The sequence below is a fragment of the Typopeltis vanoorti genome, chromosome 2, assembly GCF_054136105.1.
Source record: "Typopeltis vanoorti isolate ZY-2024b chromosome 2, IOZ_Tvanoo_1.0, whole genome shotgun sequence".
Classification (NCBI taxonomy): domain Eukaryota; kingdom Metazoa; phylum Arthropoda; class Arachnida; order Uropygi; family Thelyphonidae; genus Typopeltis; species Typopeltis vanoorti.
In genome coordinates, this window is record NC_143550.1 from 100,330,228 (window position 1) to 100,343,801 (window position 13,574).

Consider the following 13,574-nt stretch of genomic DNA (forward strand, 5'->3'; position numbering starts at 1 on the left):
TCCTGAATCCAGTTGACCAATCTGACATCCAGACCCATGTGCTGCAACTTAAATATCAGTTTATCATGTGGCACCCTGTCAAATGCCTTCGCTAAGTCTAAGAAAATTGCAGCATATGCCTTTCCCTCATCTAATGTTCTTGTAACTTTATTATAAAAGACTAGCATATTACTAAAACAAGAGCCCTTTCACAAATCCATGTTGACTCTCACAGATAACATTACCCTCATTTGCCCAATGCCGTATACGGTCCCTCACTACTTTCTCCAAGATCTTAACAACTACTGATGACACACAAACTGGCCTATAATTAGACACTTCCAGTCTGTTACCACCCTTATGCAATGGCACTATCTTACCTTCCTTCCATTCCCTGGGCACCTTTCCCGCAGCCGGACTTTCACTTAAAAGCCAGGTTAAAGGCACTGTCAGTTCCCTAGCACATTCTCTCAAAACTCGTGGTGAAATATCATCCAGTCCCAAAGCTTTACTGACATCCAGAGTACTCAGTATCTGAAACACACTCTTCTCCTGTACCTCTAACCTTGAACCTGCCCTATCCCTCTAGCATTAAACTGACTCCTCTAGGATGAAATACTCCAATAAAGTGTTCATTGAACAATTCCACTATGTCCTCTGCATCAGTCACTCTATTCCCATTTTTATCCCACAATATCATTCTTCCACAGTCATTTCTCCTCTTACTGGCCACATATCTAAAAAAATTCCCTAGGATTTTCTTTGGATCTTAGGGCCAATCTCCTCTCATATTCCAGTTTCGCTTTCCTTACCACACTAGTCACTCTTCTGGCCTGTGTCTTATATTCTTCATGCATCTTCTCTTCACCTGTCTCCTTATATCTCTTCCATAGCCTCTTTTTCACATGCAATTCCTGTTTAATATTGTTTGTCATCCACTTTACTCCAAATTGTGTCCTCTTCTTCACTCGTGGTATACAACTTACCATTGCTGCTAACAAATATTCTTTCACAATTTCCCATGCACTAATGATATCCTGACCTTCCAATTCCTCCCTCCATGAAACTTCCCGAAGTTGACGTCTAAGACTATTATAATCACCTGCTTTATAATTCCACATAAGTTCCCGTCTCTTTGATACTCCTGCATGTCTATTCATTTTCCAAGTCAAAGCCATATGGTCACTCTCTCCAACTGGTGGGAGAGATGTCATCTCAGTTATTATCAACTCTTCTGATGTTATAACCAAATCCAAAACTCTTGAACCTCTTGTTCCCTCTGTTACATGTTGCCTAAGACATTTGTCCCTCAAGAATTCTAGAAATTCCATTCCCCTATTGCTACATGCATCTTCCTCTTTCCAATTTATACTACTGTAGTTAAAATCTCCCATAACAATCATTCTTCTTGCACTTGCCAAACTTAACTGTCGAAACATCTCCTGGTCCCCATCCTCTGTGCTCCTGGGTCTGTAGCAACACCCCACTAAATATCCTGTCTTGCCCACCTCTACCTCCACACCATATGCTCTCAAAATCATTTGTCTCACTGCCTTCCAAAGCCTCCACTCTAAGAGGACATAGGTCGTCACTTATCATAAGCAGTACCCCACCACCCCGCTTTCCCCTCATATCCTGTCGAAAAATGCTGTAGCCAGCGACTTCTATTCCTGTTATTATATCCTCTTCTGTCAACCACGTCTCAGTAATCCCAATAATTTTTGGCCAGGCTGATGCTATCTGCGCCACCAATTCCTCTCTCTTATTCTGGATACTCCTGGCATTAGTATAAAGCATACAAATGCCACTGTTTCTATACCCAGCATTATCCTCTCTAGACTCCACTGGGCTCAGTGTTACCTGATGTCGTCTCCCTTCTCCCAAGTATCCATCACACAAGAGGCCACTCCTGCTATCATCCTCCCTGGGACACACTCACTCGTTCAGAACAGTAATCTCTCCAGATGCCTACGTCCTTCCTCATTCAAATTTAAATATAAAACATTTAATTGTATATATTAATTCATATTTACATATAAAGTATTTCATGCATAAATATAATACCAGAGCATACAAACATCCCTGCATATTCTTATTTTTACACCAGATATCTGATTAACTGAGACTTTAATGGATAAAGACTCATCAGGGGATATCCACACTAATCATTATTCACACACTACCTATCATACCTCTACTTCAACTGATTCACTGTCATAGAACTCACAACCAACTCTGGAAATCTATTCTACTCATTTACCAGCTCCAAGCAAATCTATTCAACTCATTTACCAGCTCATAATAATAATAATAATAATCCTGCTAACCATACTTCTAGTGAACTTCCAATGGCAACTCCATGTTCTTTCCCATTATATGTTGGAAAAATTTGCCTACATTAATTCTATACAATCCCATTACCAACTTATACATTTCTATCATTTGTCCTCTCTTCCATCTATCAAAAGTTTTGTAACTCTCAGACACCTTTAATCTATTCTCACAGAGAACACTTCACTGGTGTAATTCCATCTTGGTTCGCCATCATGAAGAAACTCAAGTGATCAAACCTCAGACAATAACTTCTCTCCTTACATATTAGTGAATTTATCAACATCCAAGGGTTATACTAAACTCTTTCGCCCATTTTGCAATATGTCCTTTAAACTTCAATTCCCAACCCATTTTTGTAGAAATCAAACACATAAGCTCAAACTCAGGTGGAAGTAAATTTAATAAATGTAAAATCTTCACTATGTATCAGTCATCCTCACTACATTAACAATGGAACACACATTACAATATAGGAAAAAAAAATTAAGTTAATCAGGAATTTACATAATATCTACTCTATAATATAAAATGATCAGGCTTTTTTGTAATGTTTTTGTGTCACGTTTTTTTGTCAAGTTATTTGAAGCGTTTTGAAACTCAGGGCTACCCTGAGTGTCGAGTCTTTAAAATTAGAGTCATCAGAATTCAAGAAGAACAAACCTACCAGTCTGGAACTCAAAGGGTTGGGCAGCAGAGGGGGGGGGGGGAGGGGCAGAAACTCCCTTTCGAGTCTTCGAAAATTGAGTCATCAGAATTCAAGGAGAACCAGCCTACCAGTCCAGAATTCGGGGGGGGGGGGGGGGGGCTTTCAAGTCTTCAAAATTTGAGTCATCTGAATTCAAGGAGAACAGGCCTACCAGTGTGGAACTCGGGGGGGGGACCATAGGCACCAGGAGGTGGAACCCCTTTTTCCAGTTTTCAAACTTCGAGTCATCAGAATTCAAGGAGAACTGGCCTACCATTTGGTTTCAGTCAGACAAAAAGGCCTGGTAGCTTTCTTTGTATAATTGTGCTACAAGAAATACTTATGTAGGAGTTTAGTTTTCTTCCAAAAAATGCCATGTTTAGTTGAGATAGCAGGACAGCTCAGATTCATAATACTGGATATAACATTTATGTTCCTTGCAATGAATGGATGGATGCAGATCTGCTAGATCCCTTGCTCCTGTGGTTTGTTCACAGGAGCAAGGGATCTAGTACACATCTGGAAAGCTAAATGGAAAAAGCTTATCTTTATGTGAAGAAAGGAGGGTAGAAATCTTCCTGATAGGACAAAAGCACAATTCAATATTAAGAGGTTTTAGAACTTCAGTAGTACACTCAGAAATTGCTTTAATAAACAAGAGGGAAATTTGAATGATATCTTCAGAGATTTGAGGACTGGTGACTTAAAGCTAATAAAGGTTTTCTTGATAAAGGATTCTTAAAGCCATTTTTCATAAAATCAGATTTGATATAATTCAGTTTTTGTTGTAGAAGATATATTATGAGAATGACATAATGCCAGCCTGGCTGGCCGAGTAGTTAGCGTATCTGCTCTCCAGCCAAAAGGCTGCAAGTTCGAATTCTGCCGTGGGCATGGATGTTTGCGATTGTCTGTACAAATACTAGTGGTGGTGGTCGGCAGTAGATGGCATTTGGTGTAGTTGCAGTTAGTTGGTGGATTGTGTGGTGGAGACAGAGCTGTAGAGTAGGCGCCCTTCCTCGATGAGTATTTGGACTCCCTGGAGGTGTCTAATAATAAAGCCTTAATGGTTCCAATTTTTTGACTGGGATGATAAGTGTGAAAGAAAGCTAAACACTGTAAAACTGGCTAAACAAAAGTCGTGAGAAGACTTTGGTAAGAACATAGAAAATAAATATCAAAAAGCTGGCCAGATATTCTGGAGATTGTTGAAGAAGCTCAGAAATGGTGGAAAGAGTGCTGTAAAAGGAGTTAGAGATGATAAAGGCAACATGAAAACTGGAGAAAAAGCTATTCTTGAAGTATGGAGTAATTACTTCGACAAACTGCTAAAGGAAACAATCAGTGACAGCAGAGTGGTAAAAAACACTGACCAGGCATGCAATCAGGAATACATGTTCATACTTTTAGTAGTGGAGTAGATGATATTCAAACAGAAATGCTCAAGTATGAATGTATAGAAGTCTTACAGTGGCTGCACCTCATAGTTCAGAAGGCCTGGACAAAGGGACGAATTCCAGATGATTGGAGTAGAGCTCTCATAGTACCCATATATAAAAAGGGAAATAAACCTGAATGTGAGAATTACATAGGTATTTCCCTAGTGAGTGTTCCTGGCAAGATCTATGCAAGTATACTTGAGAAACAGTTAATAACAATTGTGGAAGAAAAGCTCGGTGAAGAACAAGCTGGATTCAGGCCAAATAAAGGCTGTCAGGATCAGATCTTCACATTACAACAAATAGTTGAGAAATCATGGGAATACAACAAAGATCTGTATTTAAGTTTTGTAGATCTGGAAAAGGCATATGAGAAGCTATTCAAAACGCTATAGTTGTATGGTGTCAGTGGGACATTATATATCAAACAATACTTAGTCTTTGAATTATAAGTCAGCAGTTAAAATTGAAGTACAGGAAGATGGTTTAATGTTAAATATGGCATCAGACAAGGATGTACATTATCTCCTGTGTAATTTGTTATCTATATGGATCACATTATGAAGGAAAGTGATATTAAACCTGATAACAAAATTGGAGATGTTAATGTCAGCTCTTTGCTTTATGTGGATGATATTATACTTCTAAATAATTCCGCTACAAGTTTGCAAGATTCCCTGACTAAATTGAGTAACTGTTGTAATAGATTTTGTATGAAGGTCAGCAATAACAAGACAAAGAAAATAGGCAGACGCACTGAAAACATCAACTGCATTGTGAATGGAGAACCTATAGAACAAGCAAAATATTTTGGCTATTTAGGCACAATTTTTAGTGAAGGTGGTAAATTAAGTCAACTAAATAAATTTATATGGAATAAGAGAGAAATTAGTCAAAACATTAAATTAGCTGTATATACAAGACAGCATTCAAACCAATTTTAATTTATGGATCTGACAGCTGGGTTAGAAATAAAACAGTTAACCAAAGACTAGAGACTGCAGATATGAGAGTCCTAAGAAAGATTAGGGAAGTGAACAGATGGCATCAATGGCAATATCATATTTAAAATGAGGATATTGTTAGTATCCAGAATGTGTTAGCAGAGATAATCTCATATGGTCACTTAAACGGAATGGGAGAGGAAAGTTCAGCAAAACAAGTGTTCTCTGCCAGGTTGGCAGGAAAAGACCCAGAGGAAGACCAAGATATAGGTGGATGACATGGTAAAAGGTGCTTTAGAAGATAGAAATACAAGATCTGATAATGTTAGAGTCTATCTAAAAAGGCTAGTTGACTGTTTTTCTCCTCTTGTCCAAAGTAAACTGAAATCTACAATGAAACATTTATTTTTGAGACATATAGTTTCAAACCTGATGAAGAACAATTCCATATTGCAACATATCTGTACCATACTGCAGGTTTAGGAGAAATGTCTTTAAGGAGACAATTTTCAAAATATTCCATGTGATAATTGGCATGAGTAAGGGGAAAAGAGAGAGAGAACTAACTATGGCTGCATTTAAATTTGTTAATATAATTTGTCTTGAACACTGAAATAGCTAGAGTAGATTTCAAATAGTATCTCTATGTTGGCATATTATCTAGTCCAGCAATAAATACTGTTAAAACTTGAACAGCACATGCACCTTTAATCTATCAGTAAATCATTTACAGCTTTCAACATATACAAATCACAAGTATAGCATGCAATATAGCAGCAGTCAATGTCACTCTTTTGACTTCAAGCTTGCCCGAAGTCTGCAAGGCCACACATTGATGGTGACACAAACATACAACAGAAATGCTGCCATTGCTCACTCCAAGTCCACCTTCAAGCTGGTGTACTGGGGTGTCGTTTCTTGCAGCCTATTCTCAAGCTCCAATTACCACTTGAAGTCCAACAGATTCAGATCAGGACTTCTGGATGGCCATTAAGATGGTGATATGTAGTTGATCATACTTGTCTCCAACCACTGTTGTGTGGTCCTTGTGTTGTGTGCAGGGGCTTAGTCCTGTTGAAAGATCCACTGCCTACTATGAAACAAGGTGTTGTTCAGGAGCTATACAAGCTTCCAGCACAGTGTCTCGATTTGTTTCAGCAGAAGTTTTGACCCAATGCATTTCTCACAGAAATGCAATGGCACATGCTGTGCCATTGCATTTCTATGGCACATGCTGTGCAACCATTTGGAGCATATATCTAATCTTTTTAGTGGTTAAATGATGCTTGAATTGAGAAGAGGATATCTATGTCTCTTGTTCATGCACCACCGGAGAAGTGCCTTTGATTTTATCATCCTCTGCTGCATAAGTTGTGGTGTTAGAAAGTGTCCAGCAGAACGACAATAGGCCCTCACCTCCAGGTTATCAGTTAGTACATATGACATAGTTCTCTGCAAAATGTCCATCTTTCATGACATCACTTTCTGCATTCTCACAGGATTATGGCAGATGCATGCCTTCACAGCACTCACAAGCTGTGCAATAACGCAGCATGGTCAACTTGTTTTTTGGCAGTCGATTACATCTTTGGTATTTCCATATCTTTATAATGGTTAACGGTCCAATATACAAACATCCTACTGATCATGGGTGTTTTTAGTGTGCTGAAAATAACAGGTAGCCTCATTCCAACCTTGTGAAATATTAATACACCTACATAATTCTCAATCTCTCCACTGCATGTTAGCCCGTACATGCTAGACAATTCTCTTTCTCTACTGATAAACATGCAAATGTTAGCACCACTAATGAAACCAGGATTGCACAATTCTGTGGGCAGCCAAGGCCTGTGCAGAAGTTGTAACAGTATTTATAGCAAGACTGTATATGTTATGTGGGATTATGCTACAGGAAACTGATGAGCCAAGGAAAATCACATAGCAAATATTGCAAATACAACTCACATGATAATTGCAATGTTAAAAAAAAAAATAATAATAAATTAAAAAAAAAAAAAAGTCATTTTATAAGGCCTTGATAAGACTGCACTTGTGCACAGATTTAGTCTCCTGGGTTCCAAGGGGATAAAGAAAATGTGGTAAGGGCGAAAAGAAGACTGACAAATATTATATCAGGATTATCCGATTCAGATTATGAGGATATCAGATTGCAAATATGTGGATTACACTCTGGTTAACAGGAGAAAGAAGGGCAATATGATAGAGGTCTATAAACTTCTGAATGGGTGTTACAGAACATCATCTGATGAAATTTTTCATTATAGGGCCGACCTGGCTGGCTGAGTGGTTAGCGTATACACTTTCTAATCAAAAGGCTGCAGGTTCGACTCCCGCTGTGGGCATAGACGTTGATGATTTCTGTGAAAATACTAGTGGTCGGCAGTAGATGGTGTTGGTGTAGATAATGATGGTAGTTGCAGTTCATTGCAGTTGGTGGGTTGATGAATGGTGGAGACAGAGAGCTGTAGAGTAGGTGCCCTCCCTCAATTTTCTTGCCGGCCTGGTTGGCATATCCACTCTCTAGCCAAAAGGCTCTTGGTTTGAATTCCATCATGGGCATGGATGTTTGCGATTGTCTGTGGAAAATACTAGTGGTAGTGATGGGCAGTAGATGGTGTTGGTGTAGATTATGCAGCTCACTGTAGTCAGTGGATTGAATGGTGGAGAGTAGGTGCTCTCCCTCAACGAGTCTTTGGACTCCTTGGAAGTGTCACATAATAACAATAATAATAAGAAAGGTGGGGAGATAATAGATGGGGGAGGGGTTTATCCATAGAAGTAAGTCTGTTTGCAGTCAAAAAGGGTAAAAGCTAGGTTATTCTTTCATAAGTTAGTAAGGAGAGTAATTTGTCTTCTGAGGTAGTGAATGCATCTAGTGTGAATATTAGGGAAAGGTCTGAAAGCTGGTTTGGATAATATATAGCCTCCTGGATGCCTCAATAATATCAAGACTACTCATATCTAAAAGGTAATAAATGAAGATACAATTTTTTGTTTTAAAATCTAAAGTGTTCTTGATATGAGAAGATTTTTCAGTAAAAGATATTATCATTTCATTATCCATTGCAATCTCCTCAGTCCAAAGTGCATAACATTACATTTCTGCAAATCAGCAATCATTATCCTTTGCCCACAATGTTAATAAGTCATCCTGAATAATGAACAGGCAAACTGGCCCTGTAAAAACACACAGACCTACAGTCATAAATGGGATGGGAGAAGAAAACTCCATATGAAAGAAATCCTGAATAATAATGAATGAATCTCCATTATTCATTGATTGCTACTATCAACTTAGCATGTCTAAATTACTCTCAACTTAGCTATAGTATTCAACACCAAATATGAGGATAATCTTGAATGGCAGACAATATCAAGTACAGTGATGTGGACAAATATCAGAATGAGGAACTAGACAATGATACTTATTTGTGCTTATGATCCCACAGAAGGTTCTACCAAAGAAGAAATGGATAAAGTTTTTGAGGCATTAGAGAGGGCAGCTGGAAGAAGAAAAGTTGGTCCTTGTTTCTGAAGATTTACAGAGCAGAGTAGGAAATTTAATAGCTAACATTAATGGTAATAATAAGTAAAGCTAATGCCTGCTGGATTTCTGTTTAGGAAATGGATTAGTTATTATTAACACCATGCTCCAACATAAAAATGTGCAGAAATTTAAATGGAGAGAAGATGCAAGAAATAAGAAAAGTCTCATTGACTATGTTATAATTAATAGCAATGTTTTCCCACTGGTTCAGGACAACATTATTCAGAAGATTTGAAAAAGAAAATGATCACTATTTACTTTTGAGCAGGATAAAATTGTCATTATCAAATTCAATCTATGCATCCACACACTATGTATGCAGGAATGCCTGTTCTGTTTCCATAAAAATATATACTCCTAATTATATACACGGCGCAGAAAATACACATATCAAAAAACCCAGAGTAAATGAAAACCTGGATTATCCTGAGAAATATTATATAAGGTACTACCATAGACAGAAGGGAGGATAGAGAGAGAGAAGACGAAAATTACTACATTAATTATTTTAAACAATTCGGGAGTCAAATCATTCAATAAATAATTAAAAACAAACTAATATGAACAGGCCACATATTACCGCAGTTAGAGGGAACCATAAAGTGCTCAGTAATTTAAAATGCAGTCAGCAGCAAAAGTACTACACAGAACATTCTAGAGAATTTACCTCAGGAAACGTTATCTTTTTCTTCTTCCGTCGGTATATTGTTCTTAATTGAGTTCGAACGAATAAAGAAATTGACGATGAAAATGATATACAAAAACACAAACGAAACTCAAAATAAATTCAACTTGCGCTTATTGATAACCGGCATTACGATTTTGGTTGCATCAACTCACCACGCCCCCAAAAAAATTCATATTTCATAAACTTGTAACTTCATTTAAACACCAAACCTCGGCTCTCATTTAGTTTTATCAAATTCTCTACCGATATATTAAAAAAGCAAAAAAGGAGCATATATATATATAACGCACTTCGCAGAGACCTATATCCTCGAATTTGTCCTATCATTCAGCAAGCGTGGTTCACTACCATTGGCTATTCCCATAAATGTGATTTCATAACATAATTCTACTTCATTACAAACATTTACGTCAAAATATTGCATTTTTGCACATAAATTAAAATGGTATGAATAGGCGAATTCAAAAATGCATAAGGAGGAAAATTAAAACAATCCTCACTTTTTTTTTCTCCTGATCTCGCCCAATTCCTTTAAACTTTCACAAAATATCTCACAGATAAAGTCACTAACCCCTCTAGGAACGGTTTCCCTGAACTAACAGACTTAAATTTCCCTACTTTTAATGAAACTTTCCAACATAGTAAAAGAAGCGTAAAAATAGAAAAATATTAGCTAGGTTTCTTGCACTTTAGAATCCTCTATATTTGCTCTGCTAATCTACTTAAACTTAAACTACTTATTTATGCTTCAAACAATTTGAAAAAATGGTTTGCTGAAACATACAGCCCTAGAAAGCTTGTGTTTTAGTTTCTTATTTGTGTTCAGAACAACTGTCTTGATATAAACAGCCAATACAATATAATAATAATAATAATAATAATAATAATAATAATAATAATAATAATAATCTCCATATTTATTTATTATAATATTAAATGAATAACGACTGGATTCTATCTCGTGTAATTGCAAGGCTTTAGAGAATGATTAAGATTGCATTAATAATATATTTACTTATCTATAATGTAGAGGAATAAGGATGGTTTCTCTTTAATGAAAACTCATTAAAAACTTGTTTAAGAGCATGAAAATTTAAAATAGGTTAGACAAAATATTAAAAAAAAAAAAAACATAGCCGAACAACTAGTTGGTGAACAGGTCACTACACTTTAAAATCTTAGCTTGCTGTTATTTCTGTTGTCCACAACTACATTAAAAAATGAAAAATCAAACCTTGCTTCATTTTGCATAAATTGTCATAATGTACTTTTTGGTGTTAAAATTAAATAAATATAAATAAAATAAATAAGAACGTTTCCGTTGGAAACATCAAGTTTGAAGTCTACACGTACTATGCCGCTGTAATGATATAATAAGCAACCAAGGAGAACACCTAGAGCAACGTAAGTTGAGGTACCAATCTGGTATGTTAGATCTCTGTGTTGTACCATTATAGGTTAAATATTACCTGTTCTGATAAGATGGATTGGTTAGACCTTGGTCCTTTATCCCTTTGTCGGATTTTCAACGAAATTTCTGGGTTAAAGAGTAATATTACTGTGTACTTAGTTCGCTCATTCTTCTTATCGTGCCATCTTCTATCGAAGGTCAGCAACCAACTTGGCGAACAAACTGCGTTTTTGGGTTAATCTGAGCAGTTGTTCACTGCTCTTTCCTGTACAAGCCTTAATGTTGTCAAACCAAGATATTCTGATATTCTTTCACTTCCTCTAGCTCCTTTGCCATCAATTCTTCCTACCAAAATAGTTTGCAGAAGTTGGTATTTGCCGTTTCTCAGGACGTGGCCAAGATATGATGTTTTTCGTTTCTTCGTTGTTTGTATTTCTTTTGCTTTGCCAATTGATTTTAAGACATTTTCATCGATAATTTTTTCTCAATAATATATATATATTATTGAACCCTAAAAAAAAAAAAATATATATATATATATATATATATATAGGGTTACCAAGTAATTTTATCAACTTGGTTATTTTATTCCTAATCCCCAGTAAGCAAACAGTTAAGTTTGCGTCTATACGTAGTTCAAGTCTAAAGATGGTGCAACACCAGGGCAACTCATTGTAAACGTGGGTTGGGTAAAGCTCTGATCACTATTCTTAGTATTTTCCATAATGTAAAGCACATCTCACTAAGAGATGCATACTGCAATACATTAAGGGCGGGGTCACTACCCAGTATACATCTCTTAGTGAGATGTGCTTTACATTATGGAAAATACTAAGAATAGTGATCAGATCTTTACCCACCTTTACAATGAGTTGCCCTGGTGTTACACCGCCTTTAGACTTGAACTACGTTCAGGTGCAAACTGAACTGTTTGCTTAGTTGGGATTAGGAGTAAAATAACCAAGTTTATAAAATTACTTGGTAACCCCTAATATACATTACCCAAGGTAAAAAACTTATTTACCTCTATATCTCCTCCACAGATTCTTATTCAAAATAAAAACACCTTGTCGCAACTTGTATAAGTAAAGTTGATAAGGCTCTGTATTACTAAAACCTTGGTATTTAGGGTCTAGCTACTCACTGAGGAGACCTCAAAAAAGGTTGAAACCGGTCTGGGTAGTGACCCCACCTAATGTATTGCAGTATACATCTCTCTTAGTGAGATGTGCTTTACATTATGGTAAATACTAAGAATAGTGATCAGAGCTTTACCCACCTTTACAATGAGTTGCCCTGGTGTTACATCACCTTTAAACTTGAACTACGTTCAGGTGCAAACTTAACTGTTTGCTTACATGGGATTAGGAGTAAAATAACCAAATTTATAAAATTACTTGGTAGCCCTAATATACATTACCCAAGGTAATGTATATATTTTTACTTGAAGAGATATCGGCTTTTTGGTTAAGTTGTATATTTCTTACGAACTATGGTGGGTTATAGTCTATTCCTAAACATTGGTTTTGGATTGTATGCTGGTGAGCCATACATCAGGACTGGCCTGATCAGCTTCTTGTATAGCAACAGTTTTAATTCTGTGCATAGCCAGCTATGACGATTCAGTAACGTGTATAGTTACCCACATTGCCCTATTTCCTTTTGAAGAAACATGTCTGATATGAGTTGTACTAGTTGCAATGGAATGCGGGTACCAAAGATGACAAATCTGTCCTCCAAAGATTGTTTCTCTTGTCTGTATTAACAATAATTCGCCATTTCATTAACCATTGTTCTAGTACTGAGACTACATTTTGCGGTTTGTCGGTTGGCAATCTAGAAGCGGACTGTTATTGCAGTAGCATCTGCGTATAGGGGCATTGCGGTGGAAACAATACTTATGATGTCAGCCAAATAGATAGCAAACAAAGGTAATAACAAGGAGCCCTAGGTAACACCTTCAGTTATTTTGCGTTTAAATGTTCTAATACCTGTAGCTTCACTCTGAGTTTTCAATCACTGAGGAAAGATTTGGTAAGTTTGATAGTCCTAGTGGAAATTTGGCCCAGCAGAAGTTTGAAAAGAAGTCCATTGTGTCATATTTTGTCGATTGCTTTGACAATATATAGGAAGATCGCTGCTGTGTGCTGCTTCCATCTGAATCTTACATGGATGTTTTAAAAATTCTGAGAACTTCTTCTATGGAGTGGTTCTCCCGGAATCCAAATCGATCATCTGGAATGAGATTTAATTCTTTAATAACTTTCTGAAGTCGTTACCCTCTCAGCTACTTTTCCTGACCAGAAAAGCAGGTTGATTGGGCGATAGTTTGGGGAATAGTGCTGCTTTTCCTGGTTGTTGAATTAAGATTACATCTACTACTTTCCATCGTGCAGGACAGCAGTGTTATCTGAATATTGCATTAATAATAGCAAGAATGTGCAATACGGCTTTATGTGGCAGGCATTTGATTATTTTGTTAGAAGTCTTATCTGGGCCTGTTTTTAAGTTCCCCTTACCTTTATA

The 13,574-nt window shown here is 36.8% G+C and overlaps 1 protein-coding gene across 1 annotated transcript in view; it reads right to left on the bottom strand.

Moving 5' to 3' along the window:
- LOC150109288 (calmegin-like) overlaps nucleotides 1-10,211 on the bottom strand; it is a 394,668-nt gene extending 384,457 nt beyond the window's left edge. The window contains exon 1 of the mRNA XM_090412401.1: nucleotides 10,138-10,211. The gene's annotated coding sequence lies outside the window, so the exon portion shown is untranslated. The remainder of the gene's footprint in view (nucleotides 1-10,137) is intronic.
- Nucleotides 10,212-13,574: the final 3,363 nt, after the last annotated feature.